The sequence below is a fragment of the Lissotriton helveticus genome, chromosome 9 (genome assembly GCF_964261635.1).
Source record: "Lissotriton helveticus chromosome 9, aLisHel1.1, whole genome shotgun sequence".
NCBI lineage: Eukaryota > Metazoa > Chordata > Amphibia > Caudata > Salamandridae > Lissotriton > Lissotriton helveticus.
The window spans coordinates 745,976,566-745,995,979 of NC_136070.1; the positions used below are offsets into that span (position 1 = coordinate 745,976,566).

Here is a 19,414-nt window from a genome sequence, read left to right on the forward strand (position 1 = left end):
TTGGGGTTCTTAGCCACCCAGGCATCTTTGAGTTCCTGCCACTTTTTATCCTCCCAGGACTTTTTAGCCTATGCCTGGGTCTTCTTGTACCAACCCAGAGTAGCCCTTGCCTTAGATGTATCCCCTAGTCTTAGGGCTTTACCGAGACTAAGCCGAGCTTTTCGGCATACCTTGTCATACCAGAAATCTTGTTTCTTTTTACTCCTATTTTTTTGTCCCGCACTAGGCTTACAAAAATGGGCATTTAAACGATCGAAGAAATTTATATGGACATCAGACACAAAGGAGCGAGAATCCGCTCCAGCGTCTCTAGACTCCAGTTCAACTAATGCCTTGGTCACATCCTTTTTAGGTCTCGCCTGGAATAGCTTCCGAAGGAAGCGTCCAGGTTGGAGACTTATAGTTATCTGTCTCGAGGGAAGGATGGACGAGAAGGTGTACGAGCTTTCCTTCTCCTGGATTTGACTGCGTGCACGCGCTTTGGCTGTGTAAGCGTGATGTCAGTTTCGTTTTCTCGAGCGCGATCGCTTTAATTGAACTCTTTCGTTTTTGTAGACTGAATGCTTTCGTTCGTTTTTGTCAGACACTCGCTCACACACACCCTCCCCCACAGTCACACACACGCACTCCAAGACACATACACACACACACGCACGCACACACACACACATACACAGGCCGCCCCCGCGCGCGCGCGCACACACACGCTTCCCCGCCCCTTCGCCCGCCCGCAGCTCAGCAACGCACTCACCGGCTTCCTCTCCTCAGCTGCAAGGCGGCAGCAGGACTCTTCTTCCCTCCTTCGGCACCGGGGCGCAGGGTAGGCTCCTGCCTGCTCCGGTGCTCCCAACACGGCTCCAATCGCGGCTCTTCCGTGGGAGGCGGGGTAGGCTTCGCCCTCCTACTTCCTGTTTCCGGTTGTCGCGCCGGCCTGCCTGACTTCCTGGTCGCAGGCCGGCAGAGTGACGAGGATGTTGGATTTGCGGTATTTATTTATTTAGTTATTTATGCATTTTTATATAGCGCGGACTTTACCCGAAGGCGGTATTTATTTATTCATATATTTATGCATTTTTATATAGCGCGGACTTTATCCGAAGGCGGTATTTATTTATTCATGTATTTATGCATTTTTATATAGCGCGGACTTTACCCGAAGGCGTCGGAGGCTTCACAACAGGAACAGAAATGAAACATAATGAGAAACATTACAAAAGAACAGGTTGCAAAAACATACGTTACTTACATAAGGTAATAGTGACAATTGTGAGCAACCAAAATACATGAGGTAGTCAAAAATGCACAAGAGGAAATGAAAGTGACAAGTGTGCAGTTATAAGAGAAAACAGAGTATGATTAGAGGTATAGTCCTGCAATAAGTGCTAGACACTCAGGCTCAGGAACAAGCGTTACATGAGCAAGGTGGCACTTGTGCAAGTATCAAAGGTAAAGACATGTGAGAGGTAGCAGCCGTGTGTTGCAAGGGCAGAGTGGTGTGTGCATGTTACAAAAGGGCACCGAACACCAGTACATGGAAAATACTGCAAAAAGGCAGACCCTCCAATCACAGGCATACACTGGGAAGGCACTTCCATGGTCATGGAAAGTAGAAATTATCAGTAGTGGGAAGTCTTCCTCACAATAGCAAGAGGACATGAATTACTTTTGGAGGTGTCTCTGGAGGAGGAGAACTTTGAGGTCCCTTTTGAAGAACAGGTTATGCATGGAAATGTACACACCTCGGGGTGCACAATGCTTGTCTCAGGAAGTTCCCGGTGTCTCTGGAGAGCTCCCGTGCCCTGCAGTGTTCACTGGCAGCTGTAACCTCTGACGAGCGTTCAGCTTCTCTTTCGATGCTGCCGGTTGGTTTGTGTTCCTGGATGTCTGGTTTCGGATGCGCTTCTAGCGCCTCGGACCCGCTTCTAGCGCTTCGGACCCTCTGTCTCTGCTCCGAAACTCAGCAGCGCTTGGTTTTGCTGACAGCTCGTGACGTCATGCAGATGACGACTGAAAAGAGACACCTTCATTCCTGCACCTATATTCGACTGACTTGAAATAGGGCGGTTAATGCCTCACTGTTCATTTGTGGGCACAGCTGTCTGTCACAGAATAAAGTCGTTCTTAGACAGCTGCTGTTCCACTTAATGTTTACGGATAGGTGACGTTTTGACATTAAAATAAAATGCTGCCTATGTAGCACTTCCCTTCACGCTCCTGTAATTTCAAGATTGCACTTCATGTATTATTACCCAATTAAATGGCACAAAGCTTAGAATTAAAAGCGGGACAGACTAATAGGATTTCATCTGAAGCTCAAGTTACGCCGCTCGCCTGTCTGGCGCTTTGACCGCATAATTAACTATAATTGGTCTGACTGAACTAGCTCGGGTGAGTCAGTTCGTATCGTTTCCTCCCCCTCGTCACATTTCACTTGCTGAATGGTGTGTGTTGAAGCGTTCGCAGTCCTTTTCTACAAGTGTGTGCAGCAGGTTTTCAACATTGTGAATGGCCCGCACAGACCTACCAAGGACCTTTACAGTAAAGCCAGCATATTGGTACGTCCCTGGTAGCACCGTGGGCCCGTCTAGCCCCAATTAACCTCTTCTTCATTGTTTTCCAATAGGTTTACTGCTTTCAAGTCGCGCCGTCCCACCTCGCCTTTCCATACAATAACTGATAATTGTTTTATACAACTTTGTGATTTTTATACATTTGTTACCACATAATTTGGCCTCTTTTTTGTATTTTTATTTTTTATACCCAACGCTGCCGCATACTATAGCCCAAGCTCTCTCTCTCTCTCTCTCTTTCTCTCTCTCTCTCTCCCTCCTCCCCTCTCTCTCTCTCTCTCTCTCTCTCTCTTCCCCACCTTTTCTCTCTCTCTCTCTCTCTCTTCTCCCCTGTCTCTCTCTCTCTCTCTCTCTCTCTCTCCTCCCCTCTCTCTCTCTCTCTCCTCCCCTCTCTCTCTCTCTCTCTCTCCTCCCCTCCCTTCCCTCTCTCCCCTCTCTCTCTCTCGCTCTCTCTCTCGCTCTCTCTCTCCTCCCCTCCCTCCCTTCCCTCTCTCTCTCTCTCCTCCCCTCCCCCCAGCCCGGAATACAGTACCACTGTGATCACAAAATTCTTAAGCACCCTGCAACACTGGGGATTTACAGGAATCCAAACCCCAGCGTAAAGTACTCGACAATGACGTCTGTCTTATAAATGTCACAAAAAAATGTTAATATTTCACTTCTGTTCTTGGATTTTCGTGAAAGTACAACACATATTGCATTACAAATGCTATAGGTGTCACATTTGTGAAAGTTAAAACTATTGGCATTGTAAATGACAAAGCTATTACTTTAGCTATTACTATAGCTATTTTCACAACCAACACATAAATAAAAAAAATGTAATTCACAATACCAATGGCTCAAACTTTCCTAATGCGAGACCTATTGCATTGCAAATGCTTGTTAATTTCAGCTATGGTTTCTGGGGTGTCAACTATTTTACTCCACTTTAAGTGGCACATGTCGTTTGCTAAAACGATATCTTGTACTGTATCCTCCTGTTGTGCTAGTGCACCCTTAACTAGTAACAGATTAAAAGCAGATGTAAGTGGGTTGTGGTCACTTTCTATCCTTCCAGTTACCACCATATCCCTAAGATAACGCCACAGTCTTAAGTGAACAAACAAATAGTCTATACGACTCGTCCTGTGGCCATTATCGTAGGTATTGTGTCCATCCTATCTGATATTGTACGTCCATTAGCCGCCCTCATTACCCAAGCACAAGCCTTTCAGTTGGATGGCCACCTCCGTCCATTTTTTTATAGGTGGCAATTCCAGGTGAGGAATATTCCACCTAGAATCCTCCTCCTCTGTGAGGCACTGATCATCTTGCCCTAAAGGCTCGAAGGTAGTATTAAAATCTCCTGCAATAAGCGGCAGGGTACTAGAGGGCATGGTCATCAGCAACCCATCTAGGGCGGTTAAGACCTCGGATTTCCCCCCCCTTATTGCCTCGTGCATAGACGTTGAAAATGTCTATCCTAGTACCTGAAGGAGCACTAGGTCTCACTACTAGGATGTCATTGCTACTGACTGGGACTTGCACAATGTTACAATTTAGGTCCTGTCTAATCCATATAACTAGCCCCCCAGCTGGGCGACCCCTATCTATCTTAACCGCAGGGACATAAAAATTGAGATAGCCCAAGCGGAAAACTGGGTCAATTGACCAGGTCTCCTGCAAGAGACATATGTCAAAGGTTTCAATAAAATCAGACCAGTCGGGTGATGCTAGTTTAGAACCCATACCTGCAAGATTCCAAGATATCATTGATGTGCTCCCATCTGGGTGTCTCACACCCCCGCCAGAGGCCGGACCATCCGGGAAAACGCATTGACTGCTTACATGGTCTGGTCCTGGGGGTGAAATCGTGATTGTTATATCCCCTGTGTGCATGTATGATGGAATTACTACACACGTATGGCCCTGGTTGACATTCTCGATTTCTAAATCGGTTCCATTAGTGAGAGGGATTGCTCTATTGACATGGTCATTAACACTGGCTACAGTGCAGGCTAATTCCCTGCATAACCCTTTCTGACTGTGCTCTGTAAGGCCTAACCGGCTCCTTGACAGGGAGGACCGTCAATCGCAATCCTCCAGCCCTGACAGCCCTTCAAATCTATTAAACAACCTTATACCCCCTTCGTTGCCCCTATGCTCTATTTCCCTTGCGGGCAACATATTTCCAATGGTCTTGTCCAGTGCTTGATAAAAATAAGTAACAGACAAAGGACGTATTGTCGTCACTGTTCTCACCCCATGCCAGTAGAGAATATGTTCCGCTGCCCTTCTATCCCTGAAGTTAACTATTATGCAGTCTCCCTCTATTGACTTTTTCTGTGCACCCACCCAATCTACGCATCTTGCAAAGAGAATTTCCGCCGATACATTCACCGGTAGTGGGCGATTTGAATTAAGCCAGTGAATACACTTATTCTTTAAAACCCTATACTCCTCCATTTTTCCCTCGCCTAGAGTAGGGACACCCGCAAGCACCACCACATAGGAGATGGATTCAGGGGGGAGATTGATATGCGGCAATCTTTTTGTTAGGTGCCCTCTAGATTTACCCATATTTGATTGACAGGTATGTGAGAGCACCCTATTTGCTCCCCGGTCACAGTCCCTCCACCTATTACAGGTTGACTAGCTACATCTTGATTTCCCAGGGATGGCAGAGGGGGACTTTGTACTGTAACTGCAGGTTCTCGATGATCAGCAAGCCTACTCATGTTAAATTGGCCCTTAGCTTGGCCAATCAAATTCTCATCATTTGGCAAATTTGGTTGAGAACCAGTGGGACCTTTAGCCCGGAGTAAGGGCTGTGCCTGTGCCGATGCAAAAGACAGTTCGAGACATACTAATTTGTTTTCGATAATGTCCAACCTATCGTAAATGGGAAGGCACGTTTTTTAAAAAATGGATTCAAGCTTAGTCCAAAAGTCCGACCCCAGCTCTGCCGGTAGCCTATAGCCGGTAGTCGAGAGCGATGTTAATGCTTCACCAGTTTGTGAGTCAAAAGCCGGGCTATGAGGAGCCAATAGTCCAGCATCCTTGTCAACTGTATTAATTTTCCGATTTTTAGCATTCTTCTCTTTGGCATTCACACCCCCGCGTTGCCCTTTTGAGTGTTTGATTTATTGTTGGTTGTGTCTGTCCCTGTTCAAAATTACAAGCGGAACGGGTCTTAACACGCAATGCCAATGATGCCCGTGGCGTAGAGGAAGGGGAACACAATCCATCACTTGTTCTCTCTTCTACTTCGTCACTTACAGGGGGACAAGGCTGGCATGCTCTCAGAAGCAATACTTTCCTCCTGCCCTTCATCATTACAGCCAGGCTCAGCGAGTTCTAAAGCATAAGATTGTAACAGGGATTATAACGGGGATTGTAACTGGGATTGAGCTCCGGCCAAGGTACCCATTGATGAAAGTTTCTGAAAAGCAATATCCAATGAGAGCCTTTTTTCGGTCTGTACAATTTCTTTGGCTAAAACAGCAGAGGCTCTGATTAAGAATTGGTCAAGAGTTCCCACTATGGAGCCATCTATGGTAGATTTTCTTCCCTTCCTACCCATAGTAGCTGCCATAGTGCAATACGGGAAATGCTTTTAAGGGTACCAATGTGTGCTGCTATAATCCAATACAGGGTGACAGTGTGGATTAGACGTACACTAACCTTCCGGTGAAGTTCATAGAGGGGTGTCCCGTCCCGTCCTCGAGCCGTTCTCGAACGGGCTCAAACGGGTCCGCCCTTGGACCGGGCTTCGACCGCCGCGCGTCCGCGCTGCGGAATCAACTACTTCCCAATGTACTTCCGGTGCAGAGAGGAGGGGCGGTGGCGGTCTCGTGGCGGCCCCCGCAGCTCTCTGGGTGCTGGAGTCCTAGTATCCCAGTAAGGCAATCAGGCCATCAGGCAATGTCCAAGGCGCAGCGTCTCCTGCGAAGCGGGAGGCGCCAGAGGTTCAAATAGTGCCCCGGTGCAGAGAGGAGGGGCGAAGTGGTCTCGTGGCGGCCCCCGCAGCTCTCTGGGTGCTGGAGTCCTAGTATCCCGGTAAGGCAATCAGGCAATCAGGCAATGTCCAAGGCGCAGCGTCTCCCGCAAAGCGGGAGGCTCCAGAGGTTCAAAAGGTGCCCCGGTGCAGAGAGGAGGGGCTGAGCGGTCTCGTGGCGGCCCCCGCAGCTATCTGGGTGCTGGAGTCCTAGTATCCCGGTAAGGCAATCAGGCAATGTCCAAGGCGCAGCGTCTCCCGCGAAGCGGGAGGCACCAGAGGTTCAAATAGTGCCCCGGTGCAGAGAGGAGGGGCGGAGAGTTCTCGTGGCGGCCCCCGCAGCTCTCTGGGTGCTAGAGTCCTAGTATCCCGGTAAGGCAATCAGACAATCAGGCAATGTCCAAGGCGCAGCGTCTCCCGCGAAGCGGGAGGCGCCTGAGGTTCAAATAGTGCCCCTGTGCAGAGAGGAGGGGCGGAGCGGTCTCGTGGCGGCCCCCGCAGCTCTCTGGGTGCTGGAGTCCTAATATCCCGGTAAGGCAATCAGGCAATGTCCAAGGCGCAGCGTCTCCCGCGAAGCGGGAGGCGCCAGAGGTTCAAATAGTGCACCGGTACAGAGAGGAGGGGCGGAGCGGTCTCGTGGCGGCCCCTGCAGCTCTCTGGGTGCTGGAGTCCTAGTATCCCGGTAAGGCAATCAGGCAATGTCCAAGGCGCAGCGTCTCCCAGCTCGGGACTGCGGTCGGTAAATAGTGCATGTCTGTTGGGTCCTCACACCCAGTCCTTGTGGGATACGGTGGCGCAAGTGCTGCCCCTGTGCCTGGAGGAGGCCCGGGTTGTATTCTCCTGTGAAGTTGCCGATGGGAGAGATGCAGCTAAGTTTACCATCCGCTGTGGACTGGATACCACCGACTCACTAGGCAGGATGATTTCCTCGTCGGTACGCCTGGTTGAGGTAGACTGGTTTTTCCGTGGTTGTCCAATCCACTCTTATGGACATGCCCTTTGATGGCCATCGACTATTTGTCGACACGTCAGACAACGCGCTGGAGCGCTTTAAGGACTCTCGGGCTACGGGCAGGTCCTTGGGCCTCTCTACCACCTGCCCTGCACAGTCTGCTTTTCGCCCCTATTATGGCTACAGAAGGTGTCCCCCGCCACGTCCCCCAGAGCCACAGGTCAGTGCAAGCTGTTCAGCCCCTGCGCGGCCGGTGACGTGGGAACCACTGCCATGGTTTTGGGGGCCAGCATGCGGGCCAGTCCACCACAGACACCTATGCTGCAGCCTCCAAACCTTCCTAGTCCGACCTTCCAGGGTCACCAATCCCCAGTGGGTGGCAGGATTCGCCATAACCTCCCCCAGTGGTGCACCATCACGTCAGACAGGTGGGTTTTGCAAATAGTCCGGCAGGGCTACTCCCTCCCCTTCGAGACTACCCCTCCATCCATGCCACCTCCAGTATGATCCTATTTCAGAGGATCATCTGGTCTTTCTCCAACAGGACGTTTTGTCACTCTTGCCGAGGGAGCCATGAAGCGCGTTCCTGTCCCAGGAGTAGGTTGTGGTTGCTATTCCCATTACTTTCTGGTGCCCAAGAAGTACAAATCCCTGCGTCCTATCTTGGATCTCCGGAACGTCAACCGTTTCCTCCGGAAGGAGAAGTTCAAGATGTTGATGCTGGCTCAGGTACTGTCTGCCCTCGATCCTGGAGACTGGATGGTAGCGTTGGACTTGCAGGATGCTTACTTTAACATCCCCATCCTGCCGGCCCACTGGTGTTACCTGCAGTTCACGGTAGGCCAAGAGCACTTTCAATTTACTGTACTCCCCATTGGCCTTACCAGTGCCCCTCGGGTGTTCACGAAAGTGATGGCAGCACCTCATCGGCGCAGGTCAGGGGTTCCAGTCTTCCCCCATCTCGATGGCTGGCTGTTGAAGGCAGATTCGCCCTAGGCTGTCGTCTCCCCCCTCCCGACACGGCCGATCTCTTGCTTTTTCTAAGGTTCTCCATCAACGTGCCGAAGTCACACCTGACTCCATCTCAGAAGCTCCTCTTCATCAGAGCGGTTCTGGACAGGACACAGTTTTGGGTCTATCCTCCCAAACAGCGAGTCTGGGATATTCAGGATATGATTTAGATCTTTCAACCTCTATCCCGGGTTTCAGTCAGGATAAAACTCCGGCTCCTGAGCCTGATGGCCTCCTGCATCCTGCTGGTGGACCATGCCAGATGGCATATGTGGGCTCTGCAGTGGGACCTGAAGTTCCAGTGGGCACAACATCAGGGGAACTTGTCCGATTAAGTCTAGATCTCGGAGGGCACTGTACACCAATTGCAGTGGTGGCCAATGAACCAGGATTGGGTCGATGGTAGATCCCTTTCCCTTCCTCAACCGGGCCTCACTGTGGTGACCGATGCGTCACTTCTGGGATGGGGAGGCCACATGAGGGAGGTGGAGATCAGAGGCCTCTGGTCTCCGGCAGAGTCCGGGCTCCACATAAACCTTTTGGAGCTTCGGGCGATTCGTCTTGCACTCAAAGCATTCCTTCCCTCTGTCCGGGGAAGGGTAGTTAAGTGTTCAGGGACAACACCACCGCCATGTGGTACTGCAACAAACAAGGCGGGTGGGGTTGTGGACCCTATGTGAAGAGGCCCTCCATCTCTAGACATGGCTGGAACATCAGGGCATATCCCTGGTGGTTCAAAACCTGGCAGGTTCCCTGAACACCAGGGCAGACAAACTCAGACGCAGGTGAATGATGGATCCCAATTGGCGTCTTCACTCGGAGGTGGTGCAAGGTCTCTTTTATCTTTTAACAGTGGGCTGAGCCTTGGTTGGATTTTTTCGCCACCGAAGAGAACGTGCAATGTCAGCAATTCTGTGCGTTGGAATTTCCAAGGCGGCACTCGCTAGGTGACGCTTCTCGCCACAAGTGGAGTTGCGGTCTTCTATACGCCTTTCTGCCTATATCACTTCTGCCCAAAGTGCTGAAGAAGACCTGTTGCGATCCGGCCCAAGTCATTCTTGTGGCTCGGGATTGGGCACGAAGAGGCTGGTATCCCGAGCTGCTACACATGGCCATCGATCCTCCCATCAGACTGCCTCTTCAGGAGGATCTTCTGTTGCAGCAGCAGGGGATGGTCCTCCACCCGAACGTATCCAGCCTCCACCTCCATGCATGGAGATTGAGCAGCGGCAGTTGACATCATTTCACTTGCCTCCTGAAGTTTGTGATGTTATCTTGATAGCCAGGCGTCCCTCCACTAAGACGGCATATGCCTCTTTCTGAGCTTCCCATGTTTCTCCTTTCTTTGGCCCGGCAGGGCTCTGCTCTGGGCACTATAAAGGGCTACTTTTCTGCCATTTCAGCATTTCTTAGGCTTCCTGATCAGTCTTCTCTTTTCAAGTCCCCTTTTGTAAATCGCTTCCTTAAGGGCATTACTCATCTTTTTCCTCCTATACCCTTCCTAATTTCTCAGTGGGACTTGAATCTAATATTTATATATCTTATGTGCCCGCCCTTTGAGCCGGTGTATAACTGCCCTCTCAGGCTTCTGACTTTGAAAACTGCCTTTCTGGTGGCCATCACCTCGCGCAGTGAATGAGCTCCAAGCTCTTTCTCCTAAGCCTCCTTTTCCGAATGTTCATCCGGAGAAGGTTGTCCTTAGAACTAGTCCTTCCTTCCTTCCCAAAGTGGTTACTCCTTTCCATATTGTGCAGACCATCACTTTGCCCACCTTCTTTCTGCCTCTGCATCCTTCCAAAGAGTAAGAGAGGCTCACCGTCTGGATCCAAAGCGTGCGTTTTCCTTTTACTTGGATCGCACAAAACAATTTCGGGTGATGACCAGCTCTTCGTTGGCTACATGGGCGCCAAAAATGGTTGGGCCGTGCCCAAGTGGACCATTTGTAGATGGGTTGTTTTGTGCATCAAAGCTTTTTATTCCTTGGCAAAGTAGGAGCCGCCGGTGGGGTGCGTACCCATTTCACCAGAGCGACAGCAGCTACCTCTGCTTTGGGAAGTGGAGGCCCCCTTACTGACATCTGTCAGGCAACTACATGGGCATCGCTGCACAAGTTCACCAGACAATACTGCCTTGACAGCCAAGTCCAGAGAGACGGCTTCTTTGGCTATTCTGTTCTCCAGTACTTTCTGGTGTGAACTTGGTTCGCAGACCCACCTCCGGGGATGGTATTGCTGGGGTATCTATTCTAAAGTAAGGAATCTATAACTAACTGTTTCTTTCAGATGAACAAGTTACTTACCTTCGGTAACAATATATCTGTAAGAAACATAGGATAGTTATATATTCCTTACCGCCCCAACCATCCTCCCCGTTCTGCAAACTGACTTCTAGTGTTAAAGATGTCCTTTCAGAGCCTTGGTTTTGTGCACCAGTGGTCAGTGTCTTACATGGCTCTGCGTTTCTGGTGGGGAAAGTCGTGTACAGAACTGACGTCCGCGTGCGAAGGCAGCGTTTATGTAGCTACCGCAACATCATCCCGGCGACCACGATGCCAACGACGAACATGGAGCTGACCAACGCCACCTTTCGATGCGCAGAGGTACTGCTGACAAGCATTCGGATCCAGTCTGACGCCTGGGGGGTAATTATACAGTAAGGAATCTATAACTAACCTGTTTCTTACAGATATACTGTTACCAAAGGTAAGTAACTTGTTCTGCACTTTTCTAGCCTCTTTTTGCATTTCTGCTCCTTCTTTCTGCACTTCTCTTGCTTCTTTCTGCACCTCTGTTGCTTCTTTCAGCACGTTTCTTGCCTCTTTCTGCACTTCTTGTGCCTCGTTCTGTACTTCTTGTGCCTCGTTCTGTACTTCTTGTGCATCTTTCTGTACCTCTGTTGCCTCTTTCTGCACCTCTATTGCCTCTTTCTGCACCTCTATTGCTTCTTCCTGTACTTCTTTAGCCTCTTTCTGCATGTCTGTTCCTTCTTTCGGCATTTCTCTAGCCTCTTTCTGCACCCCTGTTGCTTCTTCCTGCACCCCTCTTCCCTCTTTCTGCACCCCTCTTCCCTCTTTCTGCACCTCTTGTTTCTTTTGGCCCCCTTCTGCCTCTTCCTCTTTCGTGGACCGCTCTTGCCTTTTTCTGCACCCCTGTTCCCTCTTTATGCACCTCAATTGCTTCTTTCTGTACTACTCTTGCCTCTTTTCGCACCCCTCTTCCCTCTTTTGCATCCCTCTTCCTTCTTTCTTCACCTCTCTTGCCTGTTACTGCACCCCTCTTGCCTATTTGTGTTCTTCTGTTGCCTCTTTCTGCAACTCTGTTGCTTCTTTACGCATTTATCTTGCTTCTCTCTGTACCTCTGTTACTTCTTTCTGCACCCCTCTTTCTGCACCTCTATTTCCTCTTTCTGCATTTCTATTGCCTCTTTCTGTACCCCTCTTCTTTCTGCACCCCTCTTTCTTCTTTCTGCTCTTGCCTCTTTCTGCACCTCTGTTGCTTCTTTCTGCATTTCTATTGCCTCTTTTTTTTACCCCTCTTCCCTCTTTCTGCTCCTCCTTTTCCTTTTTATGCATCCCTGTTCCGTTTTTATGCACCTCGCTTGCCTGTTTATGTACCTCTCTTGCCTGTTTCTGCCCCTCTTGCTTCTTTCTGCCCCTCTTGCTTCTTTCTGCCCCTCTCTTGCTTCTTTCTGCCCCTCTCTTGCTTCTTTCTGCCCCTCTCTTGCTTCTTTCTGCCCCTCTCTTGCTTCTTTCTGCCCCTCTCTTGCTTCTTTCTGCCCCTCTCTTGCTTCTTTCTGCACCTCTCTTGCTTCTTTCTGCACCTCTCTTGCCTTTTGCTGCACCCCTCTTTCTGCACCCATCTTGCCTCCCTGCACCTCTAGGCTCTTTCTGCAATTCTCTTGCCACTTTCTGCACCTCTCCTGCCTCTTTCTGCACCCCTCGTGCCTCTTTCTGCACCCCTCGTGCCTCTTTCTGCACCCCTCGTGCCTCTTTCTGCACCCCTCGTGCCTCTTTCTGCACCCCTCTTGCCTCTTTCTGCACCCCTCTTGCCTCTTTCTGCACCCCTCTTGCCTCTTTCTGCACCCCTCTTGCCTCTTTTCACACCTCTTGCCTCTTTCTGCACACCTCTTGCTTCTTTATGCACCTCTCTTGCCTATTTCTGCACTTTTCTTGCCTTTTTCAGTACTTCTGTTGCCTCTTTCTGTGCTCAAATGGGAAGTGTAAGCCTTCAAGTTAAAAGGTGTGTATGCTATCTTGACTGAGGTATATGTGTACTTGTACATATATTCTTACTAGTGTTATGCATCTGAAGAGGGTAGCTTAAAAAGTGGGTAGCTTCTCCTATACGTGGTCAAATCTTTTAATTTCTGCGCTGTCATTCGGTTATACAGGCAGACATGTTGTATGTATGTAGGAGTTTTAGAGCTCCTCATATACACTATTGAATACCCATGTGCCATGTATTATGAGCAGAAATAAATACATACACCTTCTTGTACACACCTTTACAGAGTATGCTGTTAGAAACACGGATATTCAAGCTTTTGCATGTTTATTTTTATGTAACATGTCACTAGATAAAAGCACAGAAATGCATGCATACCTTCACAAACTTGGTGAGACTTACAACAGTGATATTGTTAGGAGTGATGTCACTGACCATGTCATGAGCAATGTAATATGTGATGTGATCAACAGTGCTCAGCTAACTATAATGGCTGAATTTCTCTGGTTTTGTATGAGTAAAATTTCAGCCAACTATAACGTTCCTAAAGCCTATGTTTTTTTCGTGAATATATGTGTGTTTCTGTGTGTATATAGAAACATACAAATAACCAAGAGGGCGGAAGGTTCACTTGTCCTGGGTCACCAGGGTTTCTTCGTACTTTCATTACACGGTACCGATAAAAACCCCTCAATCACGTGCCAGGGTTCGGATGGCGGTATATCTTGGTTCTCCGCCTTAGAAGGTACGTGGCAGCATCATCATCGGGTTAATGGTTATGCTTCCTCCACCCGGAGGTTAACCACTGGTTAAACCAGTAGTGATCAGATATCAAAAACAGTGAATTACAAGTGAGTGAAATTTTTTTTAAAAAGCATGAGTGGCCAGATTAGGAAAATAATGTTCGAGGCAAATGAGCTACAGACCACACATTGTTGCATTAGATCACCATCTGGTGGTGGGCCCGGATGATTACACTTTGTTGTTGTCTTGGAAGAGTCTTTGTCTGCTAGGTGACTCCTCCTTTAGACCGCAGTGCGCATGGGCATCGACTCCATCCTCGGATTGTTTTTTTCCGCCATCGGGCTCGGATGTGTTCATCGTTCGGTCCCGTTACCCATCTCTTTTCGAATCCATAAATCAATCTACAATATATATATATATGGTCTTTGACACTGATTTCGGTCGCCCGCGTCGAAAACAGGATCCACTTCTCCATTCCAGCGCTCGTCGGGGCCATTGGGTCCAACTGCGCCATTGGGCCTTTGGCTCATGGAAAGAACACCGTTCAAGAAGTGCCCTCAGTGTGGACACAAGTTCCCACACACCAACCTTCATGAGGTTTGCAACCTGTGCTTGTCTCCAGAGCACGAGAGTCGAGACTGAGGCCTTCGCTTCGTTCCGGTCCAAGAAAACAATCACGGACCGTCGCGTTTGAAGAGCTATGGAGCAGTCATCGTCGTCAACATCAGACCTCATCATCGACGAGGTGCCGATCGAGGTAGACGTCGAAGAACAGCAAGAAGACGTCGCTTCCGAAGCAGAAGAGTCCGCTTCCGGAGCAGAGGGTGGATCCGAAGATTATCTTCTTCCAGCTGGTCAACAGGTTGTGAGTAAGAGCGTCGACCCTGTTCACCCCCCATACCGGGACAGGCTTCGGTTCCACCCCCATCTTCGGGTCCGGGTGTACACCGATCAAAACCTTCCAATGCCCCGCCTTCAGGCTAGGCAGCGAAGAGTATTAAAAAGTCTCCAGTCGACTCGGGCTTGAGTCAGTCTGTCGGTCCCGAAAAGCAGAAAGTGCTTCAGCTGAAGTCAACACCGGCACCGAAACACCCGTCGATACCGAGAGTTACCGAACCAAAATCAAGTTTGGCACCGAAAGAATCTCCCAAAGTTACCGAAACAAAAACGGCTCCGGTAACTAAAAAAGCGGACCCGAAAGCAGTTTCCATACCGAAACACACTTCGGAACCTAAGGCAGAAGAGTCCAAACACTCAGCAACAAAAGCTTCGGATTCAAAAAGCACAGATCCAAAGATAAAGCAAGAAAAGGAACCGAAACCAAGACCTGTTCCAAAGACAATGGACACTGTGAAACCTAAATCTGTCGGCTCCAAACAAGAGAAATCGGCGCCGAAAAAAGATTGACCAGTAGAAGAGATTTTCCAACCTGATGTAAGGCAAAAGACTCTAAAAATTCATCCAAAGACTGGACATGTGTACATAGTTCCTGAAAAGAGGAAAATGGAATGTTCTAAACCATCACCTATTCCTCCAAAGAAGCATGTTCAGGCTTCACCTATAAGACTTCCTTCACCAGAAGTAGAAATACCAGCAGATATTTCTCCTGTACACTCACCAGCTAGCATTCATAGCCTGATACCACAGGATGAGGATTATGGGGATACATACAAGAGAGTTATCATCAAATAGATGATATTAATGACCCAGATGATAGGACTGGGCCATCAGGTGACCTATGGGAAGATTACAATGCACCAGATGCACCAGATCTACCACAAGATGAGGCATACCCGTCTAGGCCATCACCACCAGATGACACCATTGGGTTCACACAACTCATCCATAGAGCAGCTACTTTCCATGGAGTAGATTTGCATACAGATCCAAAAGAAGAAGACTTTGTTATGGATACACTGTTAACGTCACATAAAACCACAACCACACTTCCAATACTTAGTGGAGTGGTAAGACATGCACCAGAAATATTTAAAGACCCAGTTAGGGCCAGGTTAATTAACCCCAGACTGGAAAAGAAATACAAAGCGGCTCCTTCTGATCCAGCATATATTAAGGGACAATTGCCGCTAGATTCACTGGCAGTGTCAAATGCGAGAAAAAGAGCCAACTCGCAAACAGGGGATGGTCCACCCCCTGACAAAGAATCTAAGCTTTTAGATGCGTCAGGGAAACGCACACTCACAAGCTGCTAAAAATGGAGGATCGCTAACACTCAAGCTCTGTTAGCAAGATATGACAGAGCTCATTATGATGAGTTAGTCACTCATGCAACACCTGCCAGAAAAATATAAGGCTAGAGCTGCTGACTTGATACAAGAGGGCAAGGTTATAACTAAAACCTCCATAAGATGCGTGCTACACACTGCAGACACAGCATCTAGAGCAGTAAATACAGGGGTACTGTTGCGCAGACATGCATGGCTACGAATTTCTGGTTTCAAACCGGAGGTACAAGCCAGTATATTAAACCAGCCTGTAGTGTAGTTCCTATATTCCCAATAGGCTCTGCGCATTGGAATAACATGATTGATAGTTTAGACGTAGGACTGAGGTCGACTAGGTCTCTATTGAATATGTTAGACTTAATTATGAATGCCAGCTAGCTCAGAGGTCACTAGAAACTTTCTCGAGTAAACAAGAAGGTGTTAACTTTCCTGAATAGACAAGAAGGGATTAGTTTCTGACAACCGCATAAACATGACAACTTTGCTCCCTCCAGAATAAGGAGTATATCTCCAGAGTCACGGAAACAATAGCCATCTATTTCACTCACTCAATCGTGCATGCTTAGTTTCACCAGGAGTGCAGAGAAATAGAGAGACGGGCGTTTTCAATAAAAGTGGTTATTTATTGAGCAGTCTTCTTTCTCATGCAAGAGAAGTGAATTGCCACAATTGCAATACTTGTCATAAAGTAAAATGCGTTCAGTAAAAGGAGTATTGTGAAATAATACTGTAAAAGCATTTATATGGTTTCTAAGCCATAAGATACTTAAAACGGATAAAATACATACAATGATAAAAGTTGACTAAACGTACTCAACTGGTGCTTATAAAATACGCCTACCCCGGTGTACCTAACCTAAGCCTAGTACGTGGGAAGGAGTAAGTGAGATATAGTTTTAGTTAAGATAGTTTTGCCAAGAATCTGAATCAAGAATTCTCTAAGGATCTAATCCGCTCCGTACCTTGGTTATAGAATTAAGGAGGTCTTGTATCTCTTTCACGGGACTCGATCTCCCAGAAACCCGCAAGTGTGACTGGAAACACTGGAGCTGGATTTCTCGGCAGGAGAAAAGACAGCGTCTCTCTCAGTGCGTCAATGGGAGGGTCGGCTTCCTACAGCACTTGTTTCAGGAGAGCGTCGGGGAAGTAGATAGCCGATCTGCTCCAAACCACCGTGTGTTTGCTAAGGCATATGCTGGTATATTTATACCTGGAAAGTGCTGAGTTTGAAGTAAGGTTGGACATAAGACGTCACTAAGAACTTGCAGTTCTTTCAGGACTCCAGGAGTTCTTGGACAAATCAAAACAGAAGCAGGGGGAATTCCCGGGCTGCTGGAGACTTGGTTTGTTTAAAGAACGCGTTGTACTTTCTAGGATGCTATGGGAGTAGCCTTGCCGTATTTGGACTGCCTTGGCTATGACTAAATATGGATATGATTCTTATGCCTTTATAAGGATATGATTTGTTATAACCAAATAAGGACATAAATCGTGAATATTTAAATAGGGTCCTAGATACGTTCACAACAAGCCATTTGACCAACAACATCTTTTTGGTCCAAATGTTAGACAGTGCACTCAAAAAAATGAAAAAAGATGGCGATACGGCGAAATCAATGGGAGCTTTACAAACGCAAGCCCATAGACCTTCCTTTTGTCGCTCCTCATATAGGGGCGCCTCCTAATGGTTTCCAAACTGACAACACCTCCTCTACATACAAACCGCCCAACCAGACCTCGTCCAGTAAGGGATACTATAGAGGAGGGTATAGAGGGAACACCAATAAGGGCAGAGGCAACAACAATCCCAACGCCTCTACTCCCAAACAGTGACTTCCCTTCCATCCCCCCAGACCATTCCACTCCGGTCGGGGGAAGATTACAACAGTTCCTACCTGTCTGCAACTCCATCACTACAGACAGGTGGGTGAGACAAATAATTCAGTCAGGGTATTGCCTGGAGCTCACGTCCAACCCTCAAACAGTACCACCAAGACAACGTCCCATGTCACAGGAACACCTCTTACTATTAAGACAAGAGGTGGAATCACTACTGCAAAAGAATGCAATAGAACCAGTACCAAAAGAACGTCAGAACATAGGGGTTTACTCCCTTTATTTTCTCATTCCCAAAAAGGATGGGTCTCTCAGACCAATTCTAGATCTACAACCCCTAAACATGTACATACATTCAGACCATTTTCATATGGTCACATTACAACAGGTTCTACCGTTACTAGAGAAAGGCGACTTCCTTGCCACATTAGACCTCAAGGACGCCTACTTCCACATTCCTATCCATCAGTCTCACAGAAAGTACCTAAGGTTCGTACTAGAAGGTCAGCACTACCAATTCAAGGTGCTCCCCTTCGGAGTAACAGCAGCACCTCGAGTGTTCACAAAGTGTCTAGCAGTAGTAGCAGCACACTAAAGAAGGGACAACATTCACGTATTCCCATATCTCGACGACTGGCTAATAAAATCCAAGTCATACAACCAATGTGTACAGCACACGCATCAGCCAATTTGCCTGCTGCACAAATTGGGGTTTACAGTAAATTAAAAGAAGTCACATCTACAACCATCCCTATCTCAGCAGTATCTAGGTGCCACAATAGATACTTCCAAGGCAATAGCGTACCCCAATTTAGTAAGAATACAAGCTATACAGAATCTCATCAAAAAATTCCAGCCACAACACTCACTACAAGCTAGAGTGTTCATGCAGCTAATAGGAATGATGGCATCTTGCATTTTCATAGTACCATACGCAAGACTACAAATACGTCCCATACAAGAATGCTTAGCAGGTCAGTGGAATCAGGCTCAACAAGAAATAACAGATCTGGTGGTGGTAGACGACCGGACGCATCGCTCTCTGCAATGGTGGAACACCAAAAACCTTTCCAAGGGCTGGCCGTTTAGAGAACCTGTTCCACAAATCATACTGACCAAAGATGCATCTCTCGCCGGATGGGGAGCGCATTTACAAAGTCACACAGTGCAAGGCACGTGGACAACAAAACAAAAAGTACTCCACATAAATTATCTGGAGTTACTAGCAATCTTTCAAGCTCTAAAATCATTCCAACATTACATATCAAACAAAGCTGTACTTGTCCGGACCGACAATATGACAGCAATGTATTACATTCAAAAGTAAGGAGGGACACACTCCCTACAGCTGTCCCGGCTGGCGCAGAGCATTTGGAGATGGGCCATCCCTCAAAACATTTTTCTGTTAGCAGAACATCTACCAGGAGTTCACAATCAATTTGCAGATCTGTTAAGTCGTCAGAGACAACAGATACATGAGTGGGAGCTTCATCCTCAAGTTCTTCAGCCATTCTTTTAACAGTGGGGACAACTAGAGATAGATCTGTTTGCCACACACCACAACCACAAATGCCTAAGCTTCACCGCCAGATACCCACACCCATTATCCAAAGGCAATGCGGTATGGATGAACTGGTCAAACAAATTTGCGTACGCTTTTCCACCTCTCCCACTAATTCTATTAGTGGTACGCAAACTACGGCAATGTTCTCCGACGTTGATTCTCATAGCACCAGCGTGGGCCAGACAACCATGGTACACAACGCCACTACAGCTCTCTGTAGTACCACATCACAAACTAAAACTCTCCCCACATCTACTAACACAGAACCATGGAGAGATTATGCATCCAG

At 48.0% G+C, this 19,414-nt stretch overlaps 1 protein-coding gene across 1 annotated transcript in view; it reads left to right on the forward strand.

The window, feature by feature from the left end:
- The window catches only part of LOC144781842 (uncharacterized), a 469,031-nt gene that overhangs the window by 243,737 nt on the left and 205,880 nt on the right, over nt 1-19,414 (forward strand). The window lies entirely within an intron of this gene.